The sequence below is a fragment of the Triticum dicoccoides genome, chromosome 4A (assembly GCF_002162155.2).
Source record: "Triticum dicoccoides isolate Atlit2015 ecotype Zavitan chromosome 4A, WEW_v2.0, whole genome shotgun sequence".
Classification (NCBI taxonomy): domain Eukaryota; kingdom Viridiplantae; phylum Streptophyta; class Magnoliopsida; order Poales; family Poaceae; genus Triticum; species Triticum dicoccoides.
The window spans coordinates 494,074,346-494,099,636 of record NC_041386.1 but is presented as its reverse complement, the minus strand read 5'-3'; the positions used below and the strand labels follow the sequence as shown (position 1 = coordinate 494,099,636).

At 44.7% G+C, this 25,291-nt stretch overlaps 1 long non-coding RNA gene across 1 annotated transcript; it reads left to right on the top strand.

The window, feature by feature from the left end:
- Positions 1-705: 705 nt before the first annotated feature.
- Positions 706-2,580, top strand: LOC119289006. The gene is made up of 3 exons (XR_005141388.1): positions 706-1,625; positions 1,770-1,895; positions 2,004-2,580. It is a non-coding gene; the product is annotated as an uncharacterized LOC119289006 (long non-coding RNA).
- The last annotated feature ends 22,711 nt before the right edge of the window (positions 2,581-25,291 follow it).

Sequence of the window (25,291 nt, the reverse complement as noted above, 5' to 3'; positions counted from 1 at the left end):
TGAAGCAAGTATATTTTATTTTGCTCCATTACTGCTGAAAATTTTCCAGGACCTTCCCCTACCCATATAACCTACCTCCACAAATTTTGGACTAATTTTATCTAGCCATTTTCCCTCAGGAATTATTGCAAGTTTCTGGACTGTGAGGATGTTTGTGAAGGAAGTACCATTTTGGCAAGTCCAATTGGTATGAGAATTTTACAGCATCATTATATGTCCCAATGATCAAGCCTTGCAATATTTTAGCTCAAGTGGTTACTCCTGGAGAGTGCTACTTCATCATTTTGATTCTAGACCTATTTATGCAGTTGTAAAGCAACTATATTAAGCACTTGTCCAAATCCCACCAAAATGCACAGGATTAGAGTCCTTCCTACCCTAAAGCTCCCAGACATTATCTCTGTCCATTATCACTTCCCAGTTCATCACAGCTTCATGCAACATTTTGCAACAGCAAACTGCAGAGGGTAATTAACATCTAACCATAGCATCTTTGGCCGAGCTACAACCTTAGGTGCAACCTCCCCTAGATGGACTTCCCTCTAGACAACGTTTGCCTGCCTCTCGCGTCCTCTCCATGCCAGTCTGTGCAGTGACCACCGCATATAGTGGGCGCGATCTGGTTGTCGTTTGCTTCGGGCCCCTCCTCTGCTCAGCATCTCAGCGAGCACGGGCCTATCTAGCGTGTTCCCTGCGTCGTCTCCATCCCCCTGGATCCCTCTCCCCCTCCGGAAGCCTCCTCGTCGGTGCTCGTCGCCGCGCGCCCACGGGCACATAGTGCCGACAAGGCATTAATGGCGCACTGGCCGCTTCCTCCCCGTGTCCCCGAGCGTCGCTCGTGTCCGTGGGCCTCTGCTACTCATCCGCTTCCCCCTCGTTGCGTTCTCGCGCCTCCCCGTGATTGATGAGCGTCACCAGGGCCTCGGCCGGACACGAGCGGCAGCACCCGAGCTGGAACCGCCTCACCCCGCCTATATAAGCCAGCCCCGGCCTCGTCTGAGCTTATCACACGCCTCCACCAGCTCCCAAGATCCCCCTAGCCACTAGCCGAGCCGGAGAAGCTCTCCTCGCCCACCATTGCCGCCCTGGCCGCCGCCTCGGTCCTCCTAAATTGGAGCTACCCGAGCCCCTCTTCCCCTTCTAGACACCACCACCATTTTCCCCTCATGTCGGGGATCCTCCCCGTGCCCTCGACCCCTCGCCGGAGCTAGTGTGGTCACGCCTCCCAGAGTCCGGCCACCGCCATTACTCTCGGCCACCACGTCAAACAACACCGCCCGAGCCTCTACCCCACCCCCTGACCTTTCCATGAGCTTCCCCGGAGTCCAGCGCCCCTCCCCATCCCATTCGCGAGTTGCCGAAGTGGATGTGGCCGTCGTCCTCAAGATTGGCTGCCGTCCCCCCTTGATTGTTGTTGCCGCGTGACGCCGCCGTTCTGTCCCTCCTCGGCGCTTGATTCCCCTCAGGTTGGACGCGGTGGGCCAAGCCTCGCTCGCCGGCGCCGTCCCCACGGCCAGAGCCGGCCAGGCCAGTCGCCGGCCGAGCCCAGCCCCGCCTCTCCTCTATTCTCTGTCGGGCGCGAGGGAGAAGCTAGGCGAGAAGAGAGAGAGAAAGAGGTGGATAAGGTGGGTCCCACCTGTAAGCCTCTAAGCCGCCTGGCCCCGCCTCGCCACGCTAGATAAGTGGAGGCGTATTCTTCAGAATACGTCTTCCCAGCTGGAAAGCGTACTTCTGTTCTACTTTGGCTCAAAATACGTTTTCTTGTGCAGAAAGCGGATTTGCTCGGAAGGCACTTTCTGTTTTCAGCCATCAGGGGCCTGTTTGTAGAACTATTTTTACAAATTGGTCCCTAAACTTCGTCGGGCTATAACTTCTTGCTCGTAACTCCGATTGAGGTGAATCCAAAGCCTACTTCTTTGTCTCGTCGAGCCCGGTATGTTCATATCCTTTTCACTATGTGTTCACATTTTTAAAATGACCATATTCCCCTTGCCCCAAATCAGCCCCCTCCGAGAGAGAATCTTTTCCGCGAATCTTTTTGCAGTTTCACCGCACCTCTTCCCGGAGCATCCTTCATCCCCAGGCAAGCCACAACCCCCATTTGCATGATAGCCATGTAGTAGCATTGGTTTTAAACTTGAATATTAAATAACTGTCTATTTGTTTTGATACGGTTATCATTGTTTCGGTGATGCTTATAGATATGTGTTCACTTTCATGCTATGCTCTTCTACATCTTGTTATCTTGCACTTATTACTAGTATTATTGTTATATGTCATGCTTGGTAGTAGTACCTATTGGCGTTGGTCGTGCTCCTCGGTGCATGACTATTGTCTACTACCGAGTACCGTCAATATGCAGGTTCCTTTGCATCTAGCTGCTTATATGCTTACCTAGTAGTATTCTTGACATGTTCTTGCTTAGTATTTTTGTTGATGCTAGTGGTCATGATATGCTTGTGATGTTCATGCTAGTCAGTATGCCATGATCATTCGGATATATGCTTTATTGTTGTTGATATGCTTGATGATTATGTTGTACCCCATGCTTATGTTGATATCATGCATGATAGTTGCATCATGTTATATTATATGACTCAGCATCATTTGCATTCAAGTTTAACCGGACCTAATTGAACTTGAACAACTGTTGGCTGAGTCATGGTGCCATCATATCGAGCTGACCAGTGCAACCACATTTGCCTTTTATGGGGGGTCCTAACTGGGTCTATTATCATGCCTCTCTCTGGTGCATCCAATGAGGGAAGGTTATGCGCAGGCGCTACCTTGCCCGGGTAGGACGACATAAGCCTTGTGTGCCCGTTGTTGTGATTGGTATACCATTGTCCCCGTTTGGGACCGTTTTGTTTTGCCACGACGGTGGTCGTTGATGCCTTTGGTAGGCACGAGGCCACCCATGACTTAGACCAAAGGGGAGTTGGTCGGAGTGGCCGGGAGAGTGTCATGGGCGGTAGATCGGTTTTGTCGGAATATTGTTGGTCCACCCGAATGGGAGCATGAGGCCATGGGTTTTGTGGTGTGGGTAAAGTGCGCTACCTCTGCAGAGTGTGTATTCAATCTATCGATAGCTGCGCTCGTGGATAAGGGCCCAGTTCATACTTGGTCACACTATGGATCAACAGTAATAATAATAATGTGCTTAATAACAACCATGGTTCGATGGTGAGAAAGAGATTGATTGTGATCGTGCGATGATCACCGTGGTATCGAGGATATCGAGTTGTTGAATATGCGTGGTGTCATGGGAGAGTCATGGGTAAAAGTCAAGCTCCTTGTGGTCATGTAATGATTACTACGGTATTGTAATACCAAGCTTGATTGGATCCTGAGATGATCGTGTGATGTCCGTGAGGGTAAGCTTATGCATGTGATGGTTACGAGGTAACCCGAGCAGAGTAAGTTGGTGCATGATAGTTTCATCATGTTGCATGCTAATATCATCGTGTTCATATAATTATGCCATGTTCGTATTGTTCTAGCTGTATCATGTTCATCTTGTTCATGCCATGATTGATCTGTTAATATCATGTTAATCCTTGTTAACCTATAATTGCCATGCCATTACCTGTCTTGATTGCTCTTGGTTGTTGTGAGCTTGCAAGTACATTCAATGTACTGACCTGGCGTGTCATGCAAGTTTGCAGGTCATGCCGGATTTGATTGCTTGTTTGCCTTGGATTCCTTGTTTGCAAGCTAGGATAAGCGTTCCAGCCAGAGTCCCTGCGGAGTGGAGTTCACCACCGTCGTCATTGTTCCGCTGCTTCATGTTGTTCTACTGCTTGCATGGAAAAACCGTGGCAGGCGTAATGTCGCCGTGCCGATGTAATCCCCATGTACCCATATAGACTGTAATAAAGAGCTGATTTGTTCTCTGCTAAGCAGTGCCGTATTCCAGAAGACTTCTCCTCGGTCTCTGGGCTGGAATACGGGGCGTTCCGGTTTCTCTAGGCCGGGGTGCCCCACGACACGGAACAATGGGAGATTCGCGTTGAACTTTGAAATTATTCAGGTTGACCTTTTTATTCATTAATTGAGTATCCTAGGAATTTAATGTCCATAATTCAAGTCTGAACTACAAATACATGCTCTAGTGCACCAAAATGGCTAGAAACATGTACATGTTTCCTTGGGGTGCATGTTTAGGTCCCATGGAACGAATGGGAACGAATTGAACCGTCTCGCCGTCCTAGGTTGGCCACAAACATTGTGAATCTCAGTTTTTAAATCTCTGTAAATCCAAAACTCACCAGGAAATCATGAAACTTGGCATGGGGTCACTACATGGTACATATAATTGTCCACTTTGAGCCAAGCTATATTACAAGCCTCTTACAAACCGGAGTCTGTCGCAACCCTCGTGGTTCCGATAGGGAAACATGCCCCTCTTGTGGGAGAAACGATAATCGCTGCCTCTTCTCGCCTTGAACTTTGTTTTCTACAGGCAACATAGAATAACAGGAGTGTCGTGCTGAAATTTGAAACTGTTTAGGTTTCATTTGGCCATTGTATATATTACTAATTACTAAATTTTCTACGCATTTAATGTAGTCCATAATTCCAATTTGAACTGCAAGCACATGCTCCAGTGAAGCAAAACAGGTGGGAAATCGTACATGTGTCATTGGGTGCATGTTTAGGTTTCATTTAAGGAATGGGAATGAATTACAAACTTGTCGTCGTGCTGAAACATTGAGAATCTCGATTTTTAAATCCCAGTAAATCAAAAACTCACCCAAAAAACATGAAACTTGGCATGGTTTCATGACATGGCACATATATGTCGTGATAAAAAAAGTCGTCCACTTTGAGAAGAGGCGCACACATTAGTAGAAAATGAAGTCCTTTTTGAAACAAAAAGCTGACACGTTAATATCGTAAATGGTTGTATTATATTAACCGTGTCAAAATTTAACCATACTCGGTGGCGTGCATGCAACTGTTTCATTAGACGGGACGAGCGCGAGAAGTCCGTCGTGCAGGCTCGACGGGACTGCTACCTCTTGAGCACTGCGTTGGTTTTCTCTTGAAGAGGAAAGGGTGATGCAGTAAAGTAGTGTAAGTATTTCCCTCAGTTTTTGAGAACCAAGGTATCAATCCAGTAGGATATCACGCTCGAGTCCCACGCACATACACAAACAAATAAGAACCTCGCAACCAACACGATAAAGGGGTTGTCAATCCCTTCACGGTCACTTACGAGAGTGAGATCTGATAGATATGATAAGATAATATTTTTGGTATTTTTATGATAAAGAGAAATAAAGATGCAAAGTAAAATAAATGGCAATAGAAATAACTAAGTGTTGGAAGATTAATATGATGGAACATAGACCCGGGGGCCATAGGTTTCACTAGTGGTTTCCCTCAAGAGCATAAGTATTACGGTGGGTAAACGGATTACTGTCGAGCAATTGATAGAATTGAGCATAGTTATGAGAATATCTAGGCATGATCATGCATATAGGCATCACGTCCGCGACAAGTAGACCGAAACGATTCTGCATCTACTACTATTACTCCACACATCGACCACTATCCAGCATGCATCTAGAGTATTAAGTTCATAAGAATAGAGTAATGCTTTAAGTAAGATGACATGATGTAGAGGGATAAACTGATGCAATATGATATAAACCCCATCTTTTTATCTTCGATGGCAACAATACAATACGTGTTGTTTCCCTTTCTGTCACTGGGATCGAGCACCGCAAGATTGAACCCAAAGCTAAGCACTTCTTCCATTGCAAGAAAGATCAATCTAGTAGGCCAAACCAAACTGATAATTCAAAGAGACTTGCAAAGATAAACCAATCATACATAAAAGAATTCAGAGAAGATTCAAATATTGTTCATAGATAAACTTGATCATAAACCCACAATTCATCGGATCTCGACAAACACACCACAAAAGAAGATTACATCGAATAGATCTCCAAGAAGATCGAGGAGAACTTTGTATTGAGATCCAAAGAGAGAGAAGAAGCCATCTAGCTAATAACTATGGACCCGAAGGTCTGGAGTAAACTACTCACACATCACCGGAGAGGCCATGGAGTTGATGTAGAGGCCCTCTGTGATCAATGCCCCCTCCGACAGAGCTCCGGAAAAGGCTCCAAGATGGGATCTCTTGGGTACAGAAGGTTGCGGCGGTGGAATTAGGTTTTTGTGGTGCTCCTAAATGTTTGGGGTACGTGGATATATATAGGAGGAAGAAGTACATAGGTGGAGCAACGAGGGGCCCACGAGGGTGGAGGGCACACCCCCTGCCTCGTGCCCTCCTCGATCGTTTCTTGATGCCCACTCCAAGTCTTCTGGATCATGTTTGTTGAGAAAATCACGTTCTCGAAGGTTTCATTCCGTTTGGACTCCGTCTGATATTCCTTTTCTTCAAAACCCTAAAATAGGCAAAAAAACAGCAATTTGGGCTAGGCTTCCGGTTAGTAGGTTAGTCCCAAAAATGATATAGAAGTGTAAAATAAAGCTCATTAACATCCAAAATAGATAATATAATAGCATGGAGCAATCAAAAATTATAGATACGTTGGAGACGTATCAAGCATCCCCAAGCTTAATTCCTGCTTGTCCTCGAGTAGGTAAATGATAAAAGAAGAATTTTTGATGTGGAATGATTTTTAACATATTTCTCAATGTAATTTTTCTTTATTGTGGCATCAATGTTCAGATCCGAAAGATTCAAGATAAAAGTTTAATATTGACATAAAAATAATAATACTTCAAGCATACTAACTAAGCAATTATGTCTTCTCAAAATAACATGGCCAAAGAAAGTTATCCCTACAAAATCATATAGTCTGGCTATGCTATATCTTCACCACACAAAATATTTAAATCATGCACAACCCCGATGACAAGCCAAGCAATTGTTTCATACTTTTGATGTTCTCAAACTTTTTCAATCTTCATGCAATATATGAGCGTGAGCCATGGATATAGCACTATATGTGGAATAGAATGGTGGTTGTGGAGAAGACAAAAAAGGAGAAGATAGTCTCACATCAACTAGGCGCATCAGCGGGCTATGGAGATGCCCATCAATAGATATCAATGTGAGTGAGTAGGGATTGCCATGCAACGGATGCACTAGAGCTATAAGTATATGAAAGCTCAAGAAAAGAAACTAAGTGGGTGTGCATCCAATCGCTTCCTCATGAAGACCTAGGTCATTGTGAGTCAGCCCATCATTGGAATATACAAGCCAAGTTCTATAATGAAAAATTCCCACTAGTATATGAAAGTGATAACTCAAGTGACTCTTTATATGAAGAACATGGTGCTACTTTGAAGCAAGTGTGGAAAAAGGATAGTAGCATTGTCCCTTCTCTCTTTTTCTCTCATTCATTTTTTTATTTGGGCCTTTTTTATTTTTTTTATTTTTTCTTTTTGGCCTCTTTTTTTTCGTCCAGAGTCTCATCTCGACTTGTGGGAGGAATCATAGTCTCTATCATCCTTTCCTCACTTGTTACAATGCTCTAATAATGATGATCATCACACTTTAATTTACTTACAACTCAAGAATTACAACTCGATACTTAGAACAAAATATGACTCTATGTGAATGCCTCCGACGGTGTACCAGGATGTGCAACGATGCATGAGTGACATGTATGAAGAATTATGAATGGTGGATTTGCCACAAATACAATGTCAACTACATGATCATGCAAGAAATATGACAATGATGAAGCGTGTAATAATAATGGAACGGTGGAAAGTTGCATGGCAATATATCTCAGAATGGCCATGGAGATGCCATAATAGGTAGGTATGGTGGCTGTTTTGAGGAAGGTATATGGTGGGTTTATGGTACCGACGAAAGTTGCGCGATACTAGAGAGGCTAGCAATGGTGGAAGGGTGAGAGTGCGTATAATCCATGGACTCAACATTAGTCATAAAGAACTCACATACTTATTGCAAAAATCTATTAGTTATCAAAACAAAGTATTACGCGCATGCTCCTAGGGGGATAGATTGGTAGGAAAAGACCATCGCTTGTCCCCGACCGCCACTCATAAGGAAGACAATCAATGAATAAGTCATGCTCTGACTTCATCACATAATGGTTCACCATACGTGCATACTACGGGAATCACAAACTTCAACACAAGTATTTCTCAAATTCACAACTACTCAACTAGCATGACTCTAATATCACCATCTCCATATCTCAAAACAATTATCAAGTATCAAACTTCTCATAGTATTCAATGCACTTCTATGAAAGTTTTGATATTAAAGAAAATTTCCATGTTGTTCTAAAGGACTATCAAAATAATATAAGTGAAGCATGAGAGATCAATTATTTCTATAGAATAAAACCGCCGCCATGCTCTAAAAGATATAAGTGAAGCACTAGAGCAAAAACTATATAGCTCAAAAGATATAAGTGAAGCACATAGAGTATTCTAATAAATTTCAAATCATGTGAGTCTCTCTCAAAAGGTGTGTACAGAAAGGATGATTGTGGTAAACTAAAAATCAAAGACTCAAATCATACAAGGCGCTCCAAGCAAAACAAATATCATGTGGTGAATAAAAATATACCTCCAACTAAAGTTACCGATAGACGAAGACGAAAGAGGGGATGCCTTCTGGGGCATCCCCAAGCTTAGTCTTTTTGGTGTCCTTGAATTTTACCTTGGGGTGCCATGGGCATCCCCAAGCTTAGGCTCTTTCCACTCTTTGTTCCATAATCCATCAAATCATTACCCAAAACTTGAAAACTTCACAACAGAAAACTCAAAATAGAAAATCTCGTGAGCTCCGTTAGCGAAAGAAAAGAAAACACCACTTCAAGGTACTGTAATGAACTCATTATTTATTTATATTGGTGTTAAACCTACTGTATTCCAACTTCTCTATGGTTTAAAAGATCTTTCACTAGCCATAGATTCATCAAAATAAGCAAACAACAAACGAAAAACAGAATCTGTCAAAAACAGAACAGTCTGTAGTAATCTGTAGATAACGCAACTTCTGGAACCCCAAAAATTCTAAAATAAATTGCTGGACGTGATTAATTTATCTATTAATCATATTAAAAATAATTATCTAAATATCACTTTCCAAATAAAAATGGCAGCAATTCTCGTGAGCGCTAAAGTTTCTGTTTTTTACAGCAAGATCAAAAAGACTTTCCCCAAGTCTTCCCAACGGTTCTACTTGGAACAAACACTAATTAAACACAAAAAACACAACCAAAGCAGAGGATAGATAAATTATTTATTGACTAGAAGCAAGGAAAAATATTGGGTTGTCTCCCAACAAGCGCTTTTCTTTAAAGCCTTTTAGCTAGGCATTGATAATTTTAATGATGCTCACATGATAGACAAGAATTGAAGTACAAAGAGAGCATCATAAAGCACATGAAAAAAACATCTAAGTCTAACATACTTCCTATGCATAGGCATCTTATAGGCAAACAAATTATCAAGGCAAGCAAAAACTAGCATATACAACGAAGCGGAAAGAAACAATAGCAATCTCAACATAACGAGAGGTAATTTAGTAACATGAAAATTTCTACAACCATATTTTTCTCTCTCATAATAATTACATGTAGGATCATAAGAAAATTCAACAATATAGCTATCACAAAACATATTCTTAACACGATCCACATGTATGCAAAGTTGACACTCTTCCAAAATAGTGGGATTAACATTAACTAAAGTAATGACCTCTCCAAACCCACTTTTATCAAAAACTTCATAAGATTGAACATTCTCCAAATATGTGGGATATAAAATTGACACTCTTCCAAACCCACTTTCAATATTATTGCAAACATTATAATCAATCTCATATTCATGATGGGGCTTAAATAAATTTTCAAGATCATAAGAAGAATCACCCCAATCATGATCATTGCAACAAGTAGTAGACATAGCAAAACTAGCATCCCCAAGATTAGAGTTTTGCATATTATAAGCATAATTTACATAAATAGAATTTATACTATCATCATTGCAATCATGCTTTCTATTCAAAGAGCCATCATGAATCACTCCATAAAGTAATTCATCACAATTTTCAGATTCACGAATTTCAAGCAAAACTTCATAAAGATAATCTAGTGCACAAAACTCACTAGCAATTGGTTCATCATAATAGGATCTCTTAAAAAGATTAGGAAGCGGATGAGGATCCATAGATCTTAGGTTCTCTGTTTAGCAATAAATAAACAACTATTCCAACCAAACAGGCAAACGAGCCAAGTAAGACATCAAAGCAAATGGAAAGACGAACAGAAGAAGGGCGAATAAAACGGCGAGGGTGCAGTGGGGGAGAGGAAAATGAGAGGAAAATGGCAAATAATGTAATACGAGGGATAAGAGTTTGTGATGGGTACTTGGTATGTCTTGACTTGTGCGTAGACTCCCCGGCAATGGCGCCAGAAATGGCTCGTTATCGGGAGTCAAATCTTGACTTGACTTGGCGCGAATCTCCCCGACAACGGCGCCAGAAATCCTTCTTGCTACCTCTTGAGCACTGTGTTGGTTTTCCCTTGAAGAGGAAAGGGTGATGCAGTAAAGTAGCATAAGTATTTCCCTCGGTTTTTGAGAACCAAGGTATCAATCCAGTAGGAGATCATGCTCGAGTCCCACGCACCTACACAAACAAATAAGAACCTCACAAACAACGCTATAAAGGGGTTGTAAATCCCTTCACGGTCACTTACGAGAGTGAGATCTGATAGATATGATAAGATAATATTTTTGGGTTTTTATGATAAAGAGAAATAAAGATGCAAAGAAAAATAAACGGCAATAGAAATAACTAAGTGTTGGAAGATTAATATGATGGAAGATAGACCCAGGGGCCATAGGTTTCACTAGTGGCTTCTCTCAAGATAGCATAAGTATTACGGTGGGTGAACAAATTACTGTCGAGCAATTGATACAAAGCGAATATAGAGCAATCATGTATATAGGCATCACGTCCGCGACAAGTAGACCGAAACGATTCTCCATCTACTAGTATTACTCCACACATTGACCGCTATCCAACATGCATCTAGAGTATTAAGTTCATAAGAACAGAGTAGTGCTTTAAGTAAGATGACATGATGTAGAGGGATAAACTCATGAAATATGATATAAACCCCTTCTTTTTATCCTCGATGGCAACAATAAAATACATGGCGTTTCCCTTTCTGTCACTGGGATCGAGCACCGCAAGATTGAACCCAAAGCTAAGCACTTCTCCCATTGCAAGAAAGATCAATCTAGTAGGCCAAATCACACTGATAATTCGAAGAGACTTGCAAAGATAAACCAATCATACATAAAATAATTCAGAGAAGATTCAAATATTGTTCATAGATAAACTTGATCATAAACCCACAATTCATCGGATCTCGATAAACACACCGCAAAAGAAGATTACATCGAATAGATCTCCAAGAAGATCGAGGAGAACTTTGTATTGAGATCCAAAGAGAGAGAATAAGCCATCTAGATAATAACTATGGACCCAAAGGTCTGAAGTAAACTACTCATACATCACCGGAGAGGCCATGGAGTTGATGTAGAGGCCCTCCGTGATCAATGCCCCCTCCGGTAGGGCTCTGGAAAAGGCCCCAAGATGGGATCTCTCGAGTACAGAAGGTTGCTGAGGTGGAATTAGGTTTTCGTGGTGCTGCTGGATGTTTGGGGGGTACGTGGATATATATAGGAGGAAGAAGTACGTCGGTGGAGCAACGAGGGGCCCACGAGGGTGGAGGGCGTGCCCCCTGCCTCATGCCCTCCTCGATCGTTTCTTGATGCCCACTCCAAGTCTCTTGGATCACGTTTGTTGAGAAAATCACGTTCCCAAAGGTTTCATTCTGTTTGGACTCCGTTTGATATTCCTTTTCTTCAAAACCCTAAAATAGGCAAAAAAAACAGCAATTTGGGCTGGGCCTCCGGTTAGTAGGTTAGTCCCAAAAATGATATAAATGTGTAAAATAAAGCCCATTAACATCCAAAATAGATAATATAATAGCATGGAGCAATAAAAAATTATAGATACATTGGAGACATATCAGGGACGCGTGCGAGCGGTCCGCCGCACAGGCTTGACGGGACGCGTTTATCATGTCCACCTCGTAGGCTCGATGGGACATGTGCGGGCAGCAAGGCTGCCCATGCTTACCGGGAAGCGAGCTCTTTGACCTTGATGCACCAGCCGCCGCCCGCCTCGCTCACAATTTCTCCATTAATGGGTTAATTAAAGCACCTGGACGGAGTGTGTTTGCTTGTGACCCATGGCAGCATTTTCTTTATTCGTGTTTTCAACTCGTATTCCACCCTAATTTAAATTGCCACATAGGGCAACGGATAATACGACCACAAATAAAATGGCAACAGATAATACAACGACAAATTTGCAATGGCGCAGATAATAATTGTCTTACAAAGTCCAGATAATTTAAAATGCCACATACGGTAAAGCCCGGAAGACACAGGGGCAAGAGAAGAAGGAAATTGCAGACAATGATCTGGGTCGCTACTGTCTCTACTCGTCGATGGATCACCGGGCGACGACATCCTCCAGCTCCTTCTTCAATTCCTCACGACTTTGCTTGAATGCAGCCACGGATTCCTCCACCTCCTGCTCACGCTCGATCTGGAGCTTCCTCAAGTCACCCATCAGTTCCTCAACGACCGCTGTCACCATGATCCCCGAGGCATTGCTCTGCTCATGCAACATCTTCCAGCCGGCGGCCTCCTCCTCCTTCTCGGTGAGCGCCTTGAGGAGCTTCGCATTGTCACCCATGAGTTGATCGACGAGGCCGGTCGCCTTGTCAACCGAGGCATCGCTGATCTTGAGCAGCTTCATCAAGCCATCGACCAGCTCCTGCTGCGTAGTGACACTAGCGAGAATGTTGTCATCGCCGGTGAAGGACTTCAGGAATGCCGGCTCGTCGCGATGGCCGATGTCACAAATGCGCTTGTGAGAGCCCTCGCGTTCTCGTGAGAGCTCGTTCGAGGGCTCCGCGACGTGCCGGGACATCTCTGATGCGGCTGCGGCTTCACGGCAGGACCTCTCTAGTGCTTCTGCGGCCTTGGTCTCTGCTGCCTGGTTATATGTCCACGCTAAACTCCTCCTACCGGTCATCGTGGAATGACTTGACAGGAAAGACCAGTTTTGTGGGTGATGAGGAGAGGAACTGTGAAGTAATTTTCGAGTGGGTAGTTTTTATAGCCCGGTGCTAAGTGTGGACACATATTAGTTTGACAGGTGTGAACAGATTTGCAATTACTTATTGCGTTGTAATCTGCAATGTGACAAGAAACAAGGTCAAAATTTATTGATGGTATAAGCTTGACCACATGGTTGCTCGCCGTTGAGGCGGCCGTGGCGCGCTCTGCTCGGGCGTCCCTGCGCATGCTCTGCTCGCCATTGAGGAAAATTTACAATGGCAACGGTTAATAATTCTTAATAATTGTCTTACATATTCCGGATAATTTAAAATTCCACATGTGGCAAGGCCCAGAACACTCACGACCTACATATGCATACAATTATAATGAAATATAAGCTAAAAGGCTGAGCTAGCGGCCTTCCGACGATGGTCTTCTCAGACTCCATGATCAGCATAGCACCCTTGCGGTCGTATGTGTAACTTACTAATCATCGCACACGAGTACTCGCAGACGCATCGTGTGCGATACTCCTAGCCACCGCAAGCAACTAGTTTGCATTTTTCAAAGTTTTTGTACACATAGAACCGCACACGAACTAACTGTATTAACCATCTGTGTTGTAATTTCTCATCGCAAACAGTTCATCCGAGTCGGTTGTTTGCGACGTATCACACACATCTTGTTAAGTTGAACCGTTTATGTTGTGTTCGCTAATCAAAAACAGTTTGTCCGAGTGAATCGTATGTCCTATATGACACACACCTTGATTTGGCTATCCGTTTCTGTTGCACTCCCTAATAGCAAACAGTTCATCGGAGCGAATTGTATGCCATATATCGCACACACATTGATATGGCTACTCGTTTCTGTTGTTCTGCCTCATCGCAAACAGTTCGAACGGGTTAACCGTGTGCCCTGAATCGCACACGCAACTAAAATCTGAGCCGTGTTTGATGGCTCCGCCATTGCAAACGTTTTGCACCTTTTTGACGGTTTTTTACATCCCCGTTTGTGATTAATGCATTGCACACAGTTTCGTCAAAGGACTCTGATCGTAGTGTCGCGTTAGCAGCATCCTGCAGTAGTGTAACACCGACAGTTTGTTTCTCACAATCTATTTTAGCATTAACGGTGTTCAAGAAAGGTCTACCAAACATAATGGGACAAAAGTCATCTTGTGGGGAACCAAGAACAAGAAAATCAGTAGGGTATTTTATTTTCCCACACAAGACTTCAACATCTCTAACAATCCCAAGTGGTGTGATAGTGTCTCTATTAGCAAGTTTAATAGTGGCATCTATTTCTTCTATTTCAGCAGGTGCTATGTCATTCATAATTTCTTGATATAAGGTAAGGGGAATAGCACTCACGCTAGCACCTATGTCACATAAACCATGATAACAGTGATCTCCTATTTTAACTGAGACAACAGGCATGCCAAAAACAGGTTTATGATTATCCATTCTATCGGGTTTGGCAATTCTAGTAACTTCATTACAGAAGTAAATAACATGCCCATCTATATCTTCTTCCAAGAGATCATTAACCATAGCAACACTAGGCTCTACTTTAATTTGTTCATCAGGTTTAGGTGTTCTAATATAACTTTTGTTAACCACAGTTGAAACTTTAGCATGTTCCTCTATCCTAACATGGAAAGGTGGTTTCTCAATATAAGCAGTAGGAACAACTGGATCAACATTATAAAGTATAGTTTCCTCTTTAGCTGGTTCCGGTTCTTTAATTTCTTCTTTAACAGGAGGGTGATATTTAAACCACTTCTCTTTAGGGAGATCAACATGAGTAGAAAATGATTCACAAAAGGAGGCTACTATCTCAGAGTCAAGTCCATATTTAGTGTTAAACTTTTGAAAAGCATTGGTATTCATAAAAGATTTAACACAATCATACTTAAGCTTAATACCTGACTCTTTACCTTCGTCGATTTCCCAATTTCAGAGTTGCGTTTAATTCCTTCCAAAATATCCCACCGGAATTCAATAGTCTTCTTCATAAAAGAACAAGCACAAGAAGTATCAAGCATGGATCGGTCATTATGAGAAAGCCAAGCATAAAAATGCTGGATAATAATTTCTCTTGAGAGCTCATGATTTGGGCATGAATATAACATTGACTTAAGCCTCCCACAAGCTAGAGCGATACTTTCTCCTTCACGAGACCAAAATATATATGTAATTTCGATCACGATGAACTAGATGCATAGGATAAAGTTTTTGGTGGAACTCCAATTTCAATCGATTTCAATTCCAAGATCCAATATCATCACATAGCCTATACCATGACAATGCTTTTTCCTTCAAAGATAAAGGGAAAACCTTATTCTTAACTTCATCTCCGGGTAAACCTGCAAGCTTAAATAATCCACAATTTTTTTCCACATATATCAAGTGCATATCAGGATGTTCGGTTCCATCCCCTGCATAAAAATTAGCTAGCAGTTGTTCTATCATACCTGAAGGAATTCATATTCAATATTTTAAGTAGGTGCAGTAGGTTGAGGGGTAGCTAATTTTGGTTCCGGAAGAGGTGAAGATACCCCGAACAAACCCCTCAAAGGATTGTTTCCAATAGTAACAAGTGACAGTAAATTTCAGCACACTATATAAATGTTTCCTTACCAAAGGCGCTACACTCCCCGCTAACGGCGCCAGAAAATAGCCTTGATGACCCACAAGTATAGGGGATCAATTTTAGCTCTTTTCGATAAGTAAGAGTGTCGAACCCAATGAGGAGCAAAAGGAAATGACAAGCGGTTTTCAGCAAGGTAATGTGTGCAAGTGCTGAAATTGTAAGTAGCAGAGTAGTTCGATAGCAAGATAATTTGTAACGAGCAAGTAATGATAATAGTAGCAAAAGTGCAGCAAGATAGCCCAATCCTATTGAGGCAAAGGACAGGCCAAAACGGTCTCTTATAGTAAGCAAAGCGTTCTTGAGGATACATGGGAATTTCATCTAGTCACTTTCATCATGTTGGTTCGATTCGTGTTCGCTACTTTGATAATTTGATATGTGGGTGGACCGGTGCTTAGGTGTTGTTCTTACTTGAACAAACCTCATACTTATGATTAACCCCCTCGCAAGCATCCACAACTACGAGAAAAGTATTAAGAATAAATTCTAACCATAGCATTAAACTTCTGGAACCAATCGGTCCCTTACGAAATAGCGCATAAACTAGGGTTTAAGCTTCTATACCTCTCGCATCCCATCATCTAATAACTACTCCATAATGCATTCCCTTAGGCCCAAATATGGTGAAGTGTCATGTAGTCAACGTTCACATGACACCACTATGGGAATCATAACATGCATACTATCAAAATATCGAACACATATCAAGTACACATGATTACTTGCAACGTGATTTCTCCCGTGACCTCAAGAACAAAAGTAAATACTCACAAATGATAATCATGCTCAAGATCAGAGAGGTATTAAATAGTATATTTGATCTGAACATATAATCTTCCACCAAATAAACCATATAGTAATCAACTACAAGATGTAATCAACACTACTAGTCACCCACAAGCACCAATCTATAGTTTCTGTACAAAGATTGAACACAAGAGATGAACTAGGGTTTGAGATGAGATGGTGTTGTTGAAGATGTTGATGGATATTGGCCTCCCCAAGATGGAAGAGTTGTTGGTGATGATGATGACAATGATTTCCCCCTCCGGGAGGGAAGTTCCCCCGGCGAAATTGCTCCACCGGAGGGCAAAAGTGCTCCTGGCCAAGTTCCGCCTCAAGACAGCGGCGCTCCATCCCGAAAGTCCTCTCCTTATTTTTTCTAGGTCGAAATGACTTATATACCAGAAGATGGGCACCGAAGGTGGGCCTGGATGAGCACAACCCACCAGGGCGCGCCAGGGGGCCCAGGCACGCCCTGGTGTCTTGTGCTCACGAGGGTGCCCCCCTCCGGTACTTATTTGCTCCAATATTCCTCATATATTCCATAAAAAATCTCCGTAAAGTTTTAGCTTGTTTGGAGTTGTGCAGAATAGGTAGCCTGGTGTAGCTTTTCCAGGTCCAGATTTCTAGTTGCCGGAATTCTCCCTCTTTGTGTATACCTTGTATATTATGAGAGAAAAGACATTAGAATTATTCCAAAAAGCATTATTATGCATAAAAACATCATAAATAACAATAGGAAAACATGATGCAAAATGGATGTATCACTGGGTTCCGAGAGTTTTAAGATTTCCCAAGAAATTGTAAAACTCCCATTCACCCCCTCTGGCAGACATACTTCGTTCCTACAACTACGACACCCCCGACTCACCCAGAACCACAACTGAACCATTCATCTCCATCGCTTTCTCTTTTCTATGCATCCACTTCCTCTCCGACACTGTCGATGTACCACCCTAGCCGTCCGCCAAGCCCTTATTGGACGCCCGCGACCTCTGCCGCTCCACATGATCGCCATGTTGCTTTGCCTATGCCAACGGCCTGCACCTCTCATCAATTCACTGCATAGGTACCATCCGCCCCTGTGGAGTTCAACACGCCGGCAAGTGTTTGGTGAGATGCCCGTGTTAAATTGTGCGTCCCTTGTTTGAAGCAATGCATTCGACATGGATTACCTTTATGAGCACTAAGTTGAGTCATCTGACGAGGTGGATTCTGCGAATGAAGCGACAAGGATGCATGCGGTATTGTAGATGAGGAGCGTGCAGAAGAGCATGTTCTCGATTTTAAGGGATCGACCAAGGGTCATCGTGTGCTGAATCGAAACAAGGCACGAGGCATTTGACGCTGATGGACGGCTATTTGCCCCTGATGCCCTATTTGCGCTTTCATATGCGAAAGAATGTCTTCGATCACCTCTACAATGGTTTCCGTTCCTACAGTGAGTAATTCATCTTGAAGAAGGATGTCGTAGGAAGAATTGGATTCTCTGGTTAGAAGTGCATGACTACATTGAGGATGCTTGCATACGGCATGACCACAAACTCGTGGGATGAATATTTTTAGACTGTCAACTCAAGACACTAGGGATCAAGGATACCATGTATTTTTGTTTTTAGCCGAGCTAAAACGCTCTAGATTCCTTGGGTAAATGATCACAGGGGCACAAGGATTTTTATACAGGTTTAGGCCGCCATTGATAGCGTAAAACCCTACGTCTTGTTCTTTATTCATATGAAAATGAGGGACTACAAGTACTAGAGTATTACAATGTAGTGCTCAGGGTGTCTAAGTGAAGGTGCTCGGATTCCTAGTCTAAGTGCCTGGGTACTTCTTCTCTCTTCCTCTAGGCTAGATGAACACCTCTTTCTGGTGTTGCTTGTGGTGTGTGAAGTAGAGCTAGATAGTATGATTAGATGAACTTGTTTTTATAAATGGCCACAGACTCCCTTATACATGCGTGGAAGGTACCACAACGAGTCATTTAGCTTCTGTGAAACGGTTACAGGAATAAGTGGGCGCTTGCCCTACATATTTACAAGTCTTCTTCGATCTTCACAGCGATAAGCTATGCAACTTGTCAGGTACTCGATTGCTTCTTATGGCTATCCGGGATCGTGGTTCCCTCCTATCATCGTCCTGCTTGATGTGACGTGAAGCACCGCCTCCCTTAATCAAAATGTGGTTGGGTCCTATCACCCTCACCTGACCCGATAAGGCCATGATGACCCACAAGTGTAGGGAATCCTGATAGTCTCCGAGGAAGTGTTTCAACCCAAATTTATTGAAAGAATATTTATAAGCCTTATCAGTTAAGTGGTCAATTCAACCATACCTGGAGAAATAACTTGCTCGCGGCGATTTATTAGTAGCACAATAATATGATAGTAATAGTGATAGAGTAGTAGTAGCAGAAACAGTAACAAGTTTGCAGAGTAGTAGCAAAGCTTGATAGTAGTAAACATAACAGAAACAATAGTAGTAAAAGCGTAGGCATGGGGTTGCTCAGATGAGATTCAATATGCAATGGTCATAACCTAGAGCGACAACAAACTAGCTCCAATTCATCAATCATATGTAGGCATATATTCCATAAAAAGTCATACGTGCTTGTGATAAGAACTTGCATAACATCTTTTGACCTACCTCCCGTGGTAATGGGGTTGAGGGAGTCCTGGATTAGGGGTTGTCCGGATGGCCGGACTATACCTTCAGCTGGACTCCTAGACTATGAAGATACAAGATTGAAGACTTCGTCCCGTGTCCGGGAGGGACTTTCCTTGGCGTGGAAGGCAAGCTTGGCGATACGATATGTGGATCTCCTACCATTGTAACCGACTTTGTGTAACCCTAACCCTCTCCGGTGTCTATATAAACCGGAGGGTTTTAGTCCGTAGGACAACATACACAACAACAATCATACCATAGGCTAGCTTCTAGGGTTTAGCCTCTTCGATCTCGTGGTAGATCTACTCTTGTACTACCCATATCATCAATATTAATCAAGCAGGACGTAGTGTTTTACCTCCATCAAGAGGGCCCGAACCTGGGTAAAACTTAGTGTCCCTTGCCTCCTGTTACCATCCGGACTAGACGCATAGTTTGGGACCCCCTACCCGAGATCCGCCGGTTTTGACACCGACATTGGTGCTTTCATTGAGAGTTCCTCTGTGTCGTCGCCGTTAGGCTTGATGGCTCCTACGATCATCAATAGCGATGCAGTCCAGGGAGAGACCTTCCTCCCCGGACAGATCTTCGTCTTCGATGGCTTCGCACTGCGGGCCAATTCACTTGGCCATCTGGAGCAGATCGAAAGCTATGCCCCTGGCCGTTAGGTCAGATATGGAAGTTTAAACTACACGGCTGACATCCGCGGGGACTTGATCTTCGACGGATTCGAGCCACTGCCGAGCGCGCCACACTATCACGACGAGCATGATCCAGCTCTGCCGCCGAACAGTGCCCTGGAGGCCGCACCCGCATCGGCTTCGACCCTTAATTCGGAGCCAACTGCGCCGATCGAGGATGGGTGGTTGGATGCCGCCTCGGGGGCTGCGATCCCAACGGCGATCGAGTCGAACACCAGCCCCGCACTCCGCGAGACTCGTGACTCCAAGGAGCTGGACTCCGAACCCTCCGGGCCCCTGCCGATCGAACCCGATTGGGCGCTGATCATGGAGTTTACTACCGTGGACATCTTCCAGCACTCGCCTTTCGACGATATTCTGAAGACACTAAAGTCTCTCTCTTTGTCAGGAGAGCCCTGGCCGGACTACAGTCAGCAAGGTTGGGATACAGACGATGAAATTCAAAGCCCACCCACCACCCACTTTGTAGCCACTGTCAACGATTTAACCGACATGCTCGACTTCGACTCCGAAGACATCAATGGTATGGACGCCGATGAAGGAGACGATGAAGAACCAGCGCCTATTGGGACCTGGAAAGCCACCTCGTCATATGACGTATACATGGTGGACGCACCAACAGATGACGACGAGGAACGGAAGGACGCACCGAAGGCTTGTTCCCTCGAAAAGCAGTCAAAGCAGCGACGCAAGCGCCGCCCCAAATCTCGCCTCGACAGAAATAACGATCACACAGACCCAGCGCTAGAGCAAGGCGAACCGCTGCCGGACAACGGCAATCCGGATAATCAAACCGAACAAACAAATTCTATCAAGGATAATGGTCCGGACGACATAACGCCGGACAGGCACCCGGAGCAGCAGAATGCCCGTAAAAGGCTTGTTGCCACCGCAAGGAGTCTTAAAAAGCAGAAGCAAAGGCTCAGGGCTGCGCAAGACACACTCCAAATCAGATGGAGTAAAATACTCAACACAGCAGCGAGGTACGGCGACAATCGCCCCTCCAAGAGCTACCCAAAGCGGAAGCTACTACCTGAATTCGATGAGGAGGCCTCAGACCCCCCACAATCAAATATCAAAGCAGCCACCTGGCCGGATAGACGACCCCTCTACCAACACAGAGCGGCATACAACGCCACTCACAGTACAACACGCGACCCATGCGAGGGCTCGCATCCAAAGGACGGCGCAAGAAGATCCATCTATGGACCACGCAAGCGCGCCCTAGCATACAATGCAACACAACAAACATCCGAACAACGTGGTACACCCAGCTACAGGGGTGCCGCACACCCCCTATGTTTCACCAATGAGGTGCTGGACCATGAATTTCCAGAGGGATTCAAACCCATAAACATAGAGACATATGATGGAACAACAGACCCTGGGGTCTGGATTGAGGACTACATCCTTCATATCCATATGGCTCGAGGAGATGATCTCCACGCCATCAAGTACTTACTCCTCAAGCTCAAGGGGCCAGCTCGTCGCTGGCTTAAAGGCCTCCCCGAAAGCTCCATTGTAAGTTGGGAAGAGCTCGAAGACGCCTTTCGGGCAAATTTTCAAGGGACTTATGTCCGACCTCCAGATGCGGACGATTTGAGTCATATAACTCAACAACCTGGAGAGTTAGCCCGAAAGCTTTGGAACAGTTTTCTTACTAAAAAGAACCAGATTGTCAACTGTCCGGACACCGAAGCCTTGGCAGCTTTTAAGCATAGCGTCCGTGATGAATGGCTCGCCAGGCACCTTGGCCAAAATAAGCCGAGAACGATGGCCGCATTAACAAGCCTCATGACCCGCTTTTGCGCGGGTGAGGACAACTGGCTAGCCAGATGTAGCACCAGCGACCCCAATACATTTGAAGTTAGAGATGGAAACGTGAAATCACGGCGCAACAGCAACAACAAACGCTGGAATAAAGAAGACAACACGAAGGGCACGGCAGTAAACACCGGATTCAAAAGCTCTTGGTCAGGTCAAAAGCCTCCCTCTAAAGGCACCAGGGATGAACTGTCCAGCCTCAACAAAATTCTGGACCAAGTATGTCAGATCCATAGTACCCCTAGTAAACCTGCTAATCATACCCACGGAGAATGTTGGGTCTTCAAGCAGTCCGGCAAGCTCAACGCCGTACACAAGGGGGAGGATACACCAAGTGAAGACGAGGACGAGCCTCCCAAGCAAGACACTGGGGAACAAAAGAAATTTCCACCAGAAGTCAAAACAGTAAATGTGTTACACGTGATCACGGGAAAAAATAACGCGGCACTCCCAGGAAAATATACCCAAGTGCCTGTCACCGCGAAGTCCTGCCACTGGTCGTCTCAACCGATCACTTTCGACCATCGCGATTACTCAGCAAGTATCCGACGCGCAGGATGGGCTGCCCTGGTATTAGACCCAGTAATTGGCGGATATCACTTCACACGAGTCTTGATGGACGGTGGCAGCAATCTAAACCTAATATATCAGGATACAATCCGCGGGATGGGGTTAGACCCAACAAAAATTTGCCATAGCAATACTACCTTTGAAGGAGTAACGCCAGGCCCAGGGGCTCGTTGTACGGGCTCCCTCCTACTACAAGTTATATTCGGCTCCCCCGATAACTTCCGCCGCGAGCATTTAACCTTCCACATCGCTCCGTTCCAAAGTGGCTATCAAGCACTACTCGGGCGCGAAGCTTTCGCTCGCTTTAATGCAATACCACACTACACCTCCCTCACACTCAAGATGCCTGGTCCACGTGGCATCATTTTAGTGAACGGAAATATCAAGCGATCTCTGCGTGCCGAAGAGAGTGTGGCTACCTTGGCAGCCGCACACTAAAGGCGCCCGGACCAGCGAAAGCATCCAATAGGTCGTCAAGACCTCAGACACAACTAATCAAGTCCGGCGCCGCTATCTATACCAAATAAATGGTCACACCCCTATTTGTCAATACAAGGGGCTCAACGCGCGTAGAAAAGTGGCAATTTCTTCTCATCTTGAATTATACATGGTTTCTTTAAAAACTATCTTTTTGCACGACAACTTTTTCACCTAAATTCCTCTCTTTTACAGACGATCATCATGCTACACCCGTCCAGGATACGGTACAATGGAGACACAGGCGCAGACGTGCAGCAGGGACCCGCTCCAAGGATTCTTTTTAGATTAAGACTCTGCGTAAACCTTTTTTACTGTCTCTTGTTGATACATATCCACTGTTGCGAAGGATGCTGACGTCTTGGCATGTGGCCACGCTAGAACAATGCACGTACCTGGACACAAGGGGCTTCTTACAAAGGCCATTATTTAGGCCTAGTTTATACCGCAAAGAACGAATACCTTAGGGAGTGTTCGGCATCGCGAGTTTGGCCCTATATGCATCAGCTCCGAATCATTGTCTTTGGTCAAATGTTGGGTTTGCCCGGCTCCTGTGTTTTGGTGCCTTACGTTCCGCTTTACCGGCTAAGGTAGCACCAGGAGAACTACTGCGATTGTGCCCTGGTTCATCCAGACGAGCACCTCAGTAGAGAAAGCCGAAAACTGACTGTCATGATATAGCATGAGACTGGTCAACCACTCGATGACCTGTTGGAATGTTAGAATTCCTCCGCCTTAACAAAGGGCCGTTTTCCGGCCAGGCATGTATGCACCCCGGGATCGGGAGAGTGCAGAGCCACCAGGGGCTATCTAGTAGCCCCACTGTCAAACTCCTATGGCTAAGTGAAAGTGCTAAAGCATTATAGTCTAGTTGCCTCGCTCGCTCCGCTATCACCTCCTTAATAGGACCAAGACATTGGGTTAAGTGTGTACGCGTGTTTTTTGCGAGCACCTCCGCATTATATGCGTGGGGGTTGAAGCCGACGGCTGCAATCTTTCAGGTTATACACATGTATACATAAACGGCCACCCAGGAGGCATCATATTACTTTCAGGCAAAAGTATAAAAATAGCCTTATAAAAATTTATAAAAGGATTTCGCTTACAATGAGATTACATATCACTCAAACATAATATTTTTGAGCACTGGGTCTCTATCAAACGAGCACCCTCAAGAACTTCTTCAAAGTAGTGCTCAGCAGCCATTCGGCCTATGGTCGAATCCCGCGCTGCAATAGTGGTAGCATCCATCTCCGCCCAGTATGCTTTAACACGGGCAAAGGCCATCCGCGAGCCCTCTATGCATGCCGACCTCGTCATCGCATTAATGCGCGGCACCACGTCAAGGAACTACTGCACCAGGCTAAAATAGCTGTTCAGTTTTGGCCTTTCCGGCCATAGCTGATCCACAACAGATCTCATGGCGAGCCCGGACAACCTATTCAGTTCGGCCCATTCGGCTAATTGGTTAGTCAATGAAAGAGGACGCTCTGGAGAATGGAATTGTGTCCAAAACAGCTGGTCCACTTCACGGTCCGTCTGACCCTGGAAGTACTTGGCCGCATCGGCAGCGCTCGCCGCCAAATCCATATACACATCCTCCGAACTCCACAGCCGATCCAGAGGGGCATACCGTGGATTTCTGAACTTCCTCCACAACATAAAGGATTTCCCAGCTACAATATCCCCGGCTTCCCGCAGCTCCTCCTTCTTCGCTCTCATAGCAGAGTGGATGTCTTTCCTCGTCGCAGCAGCCTTCTCAAGATCCGATGCCTTCGCTAGGTTTTCCTTTTCAAGAATCCGGCAATGGTCGGCGGCGGCTTTTAATTATATGGCCATCTTGGCCATCTTACCTCGGCTCTCGCCATGCGCGGCCTTCTCGGCCTTCAATTCTTCGGCCGCCTTCAAAGCAGCCGCATTACCAAACCTCGCTTGCTCCTTGGCTCGGGAAAGTTCTGCCCGCAAGGCTTCAACAGTGGCAGCTCCATCTACAGTCACAACATATTAAAGATACTGGCATCACGCTGCTCTTACTATGTGGCGTTTACCAGATAATGACACTTACCCTGTGCCTCGTCAAGCCTTTTGTTAACAAGCTCGATGTCAGCGTCTGCCGCATCCAACTGCCGTTTTAAATGGGCAAACTCGCTAGTCCGGCTAGCCACCGGAGCTTCCATCACCTGCACATAGAGGCAGTATGGTTATTACCTAGGAATATGATCCACTGTTCGTCGTCGTTTTCGACGACAACCAGAGTCTCAGGGGCTACTATCTACACAGGGCACACCTAGCATGTGCAGGACTATCATACATTATTTTACGTACCTCAAAGCCTGTCAGTAGACTCATAAAAGCTTCATGCAATCTGCTTTCGGCGGACGAGATTCTCTCCATCACCGTATTCATCAGCATACGGTGTTCATATGAGATGGCCGCTCGCCCCACCA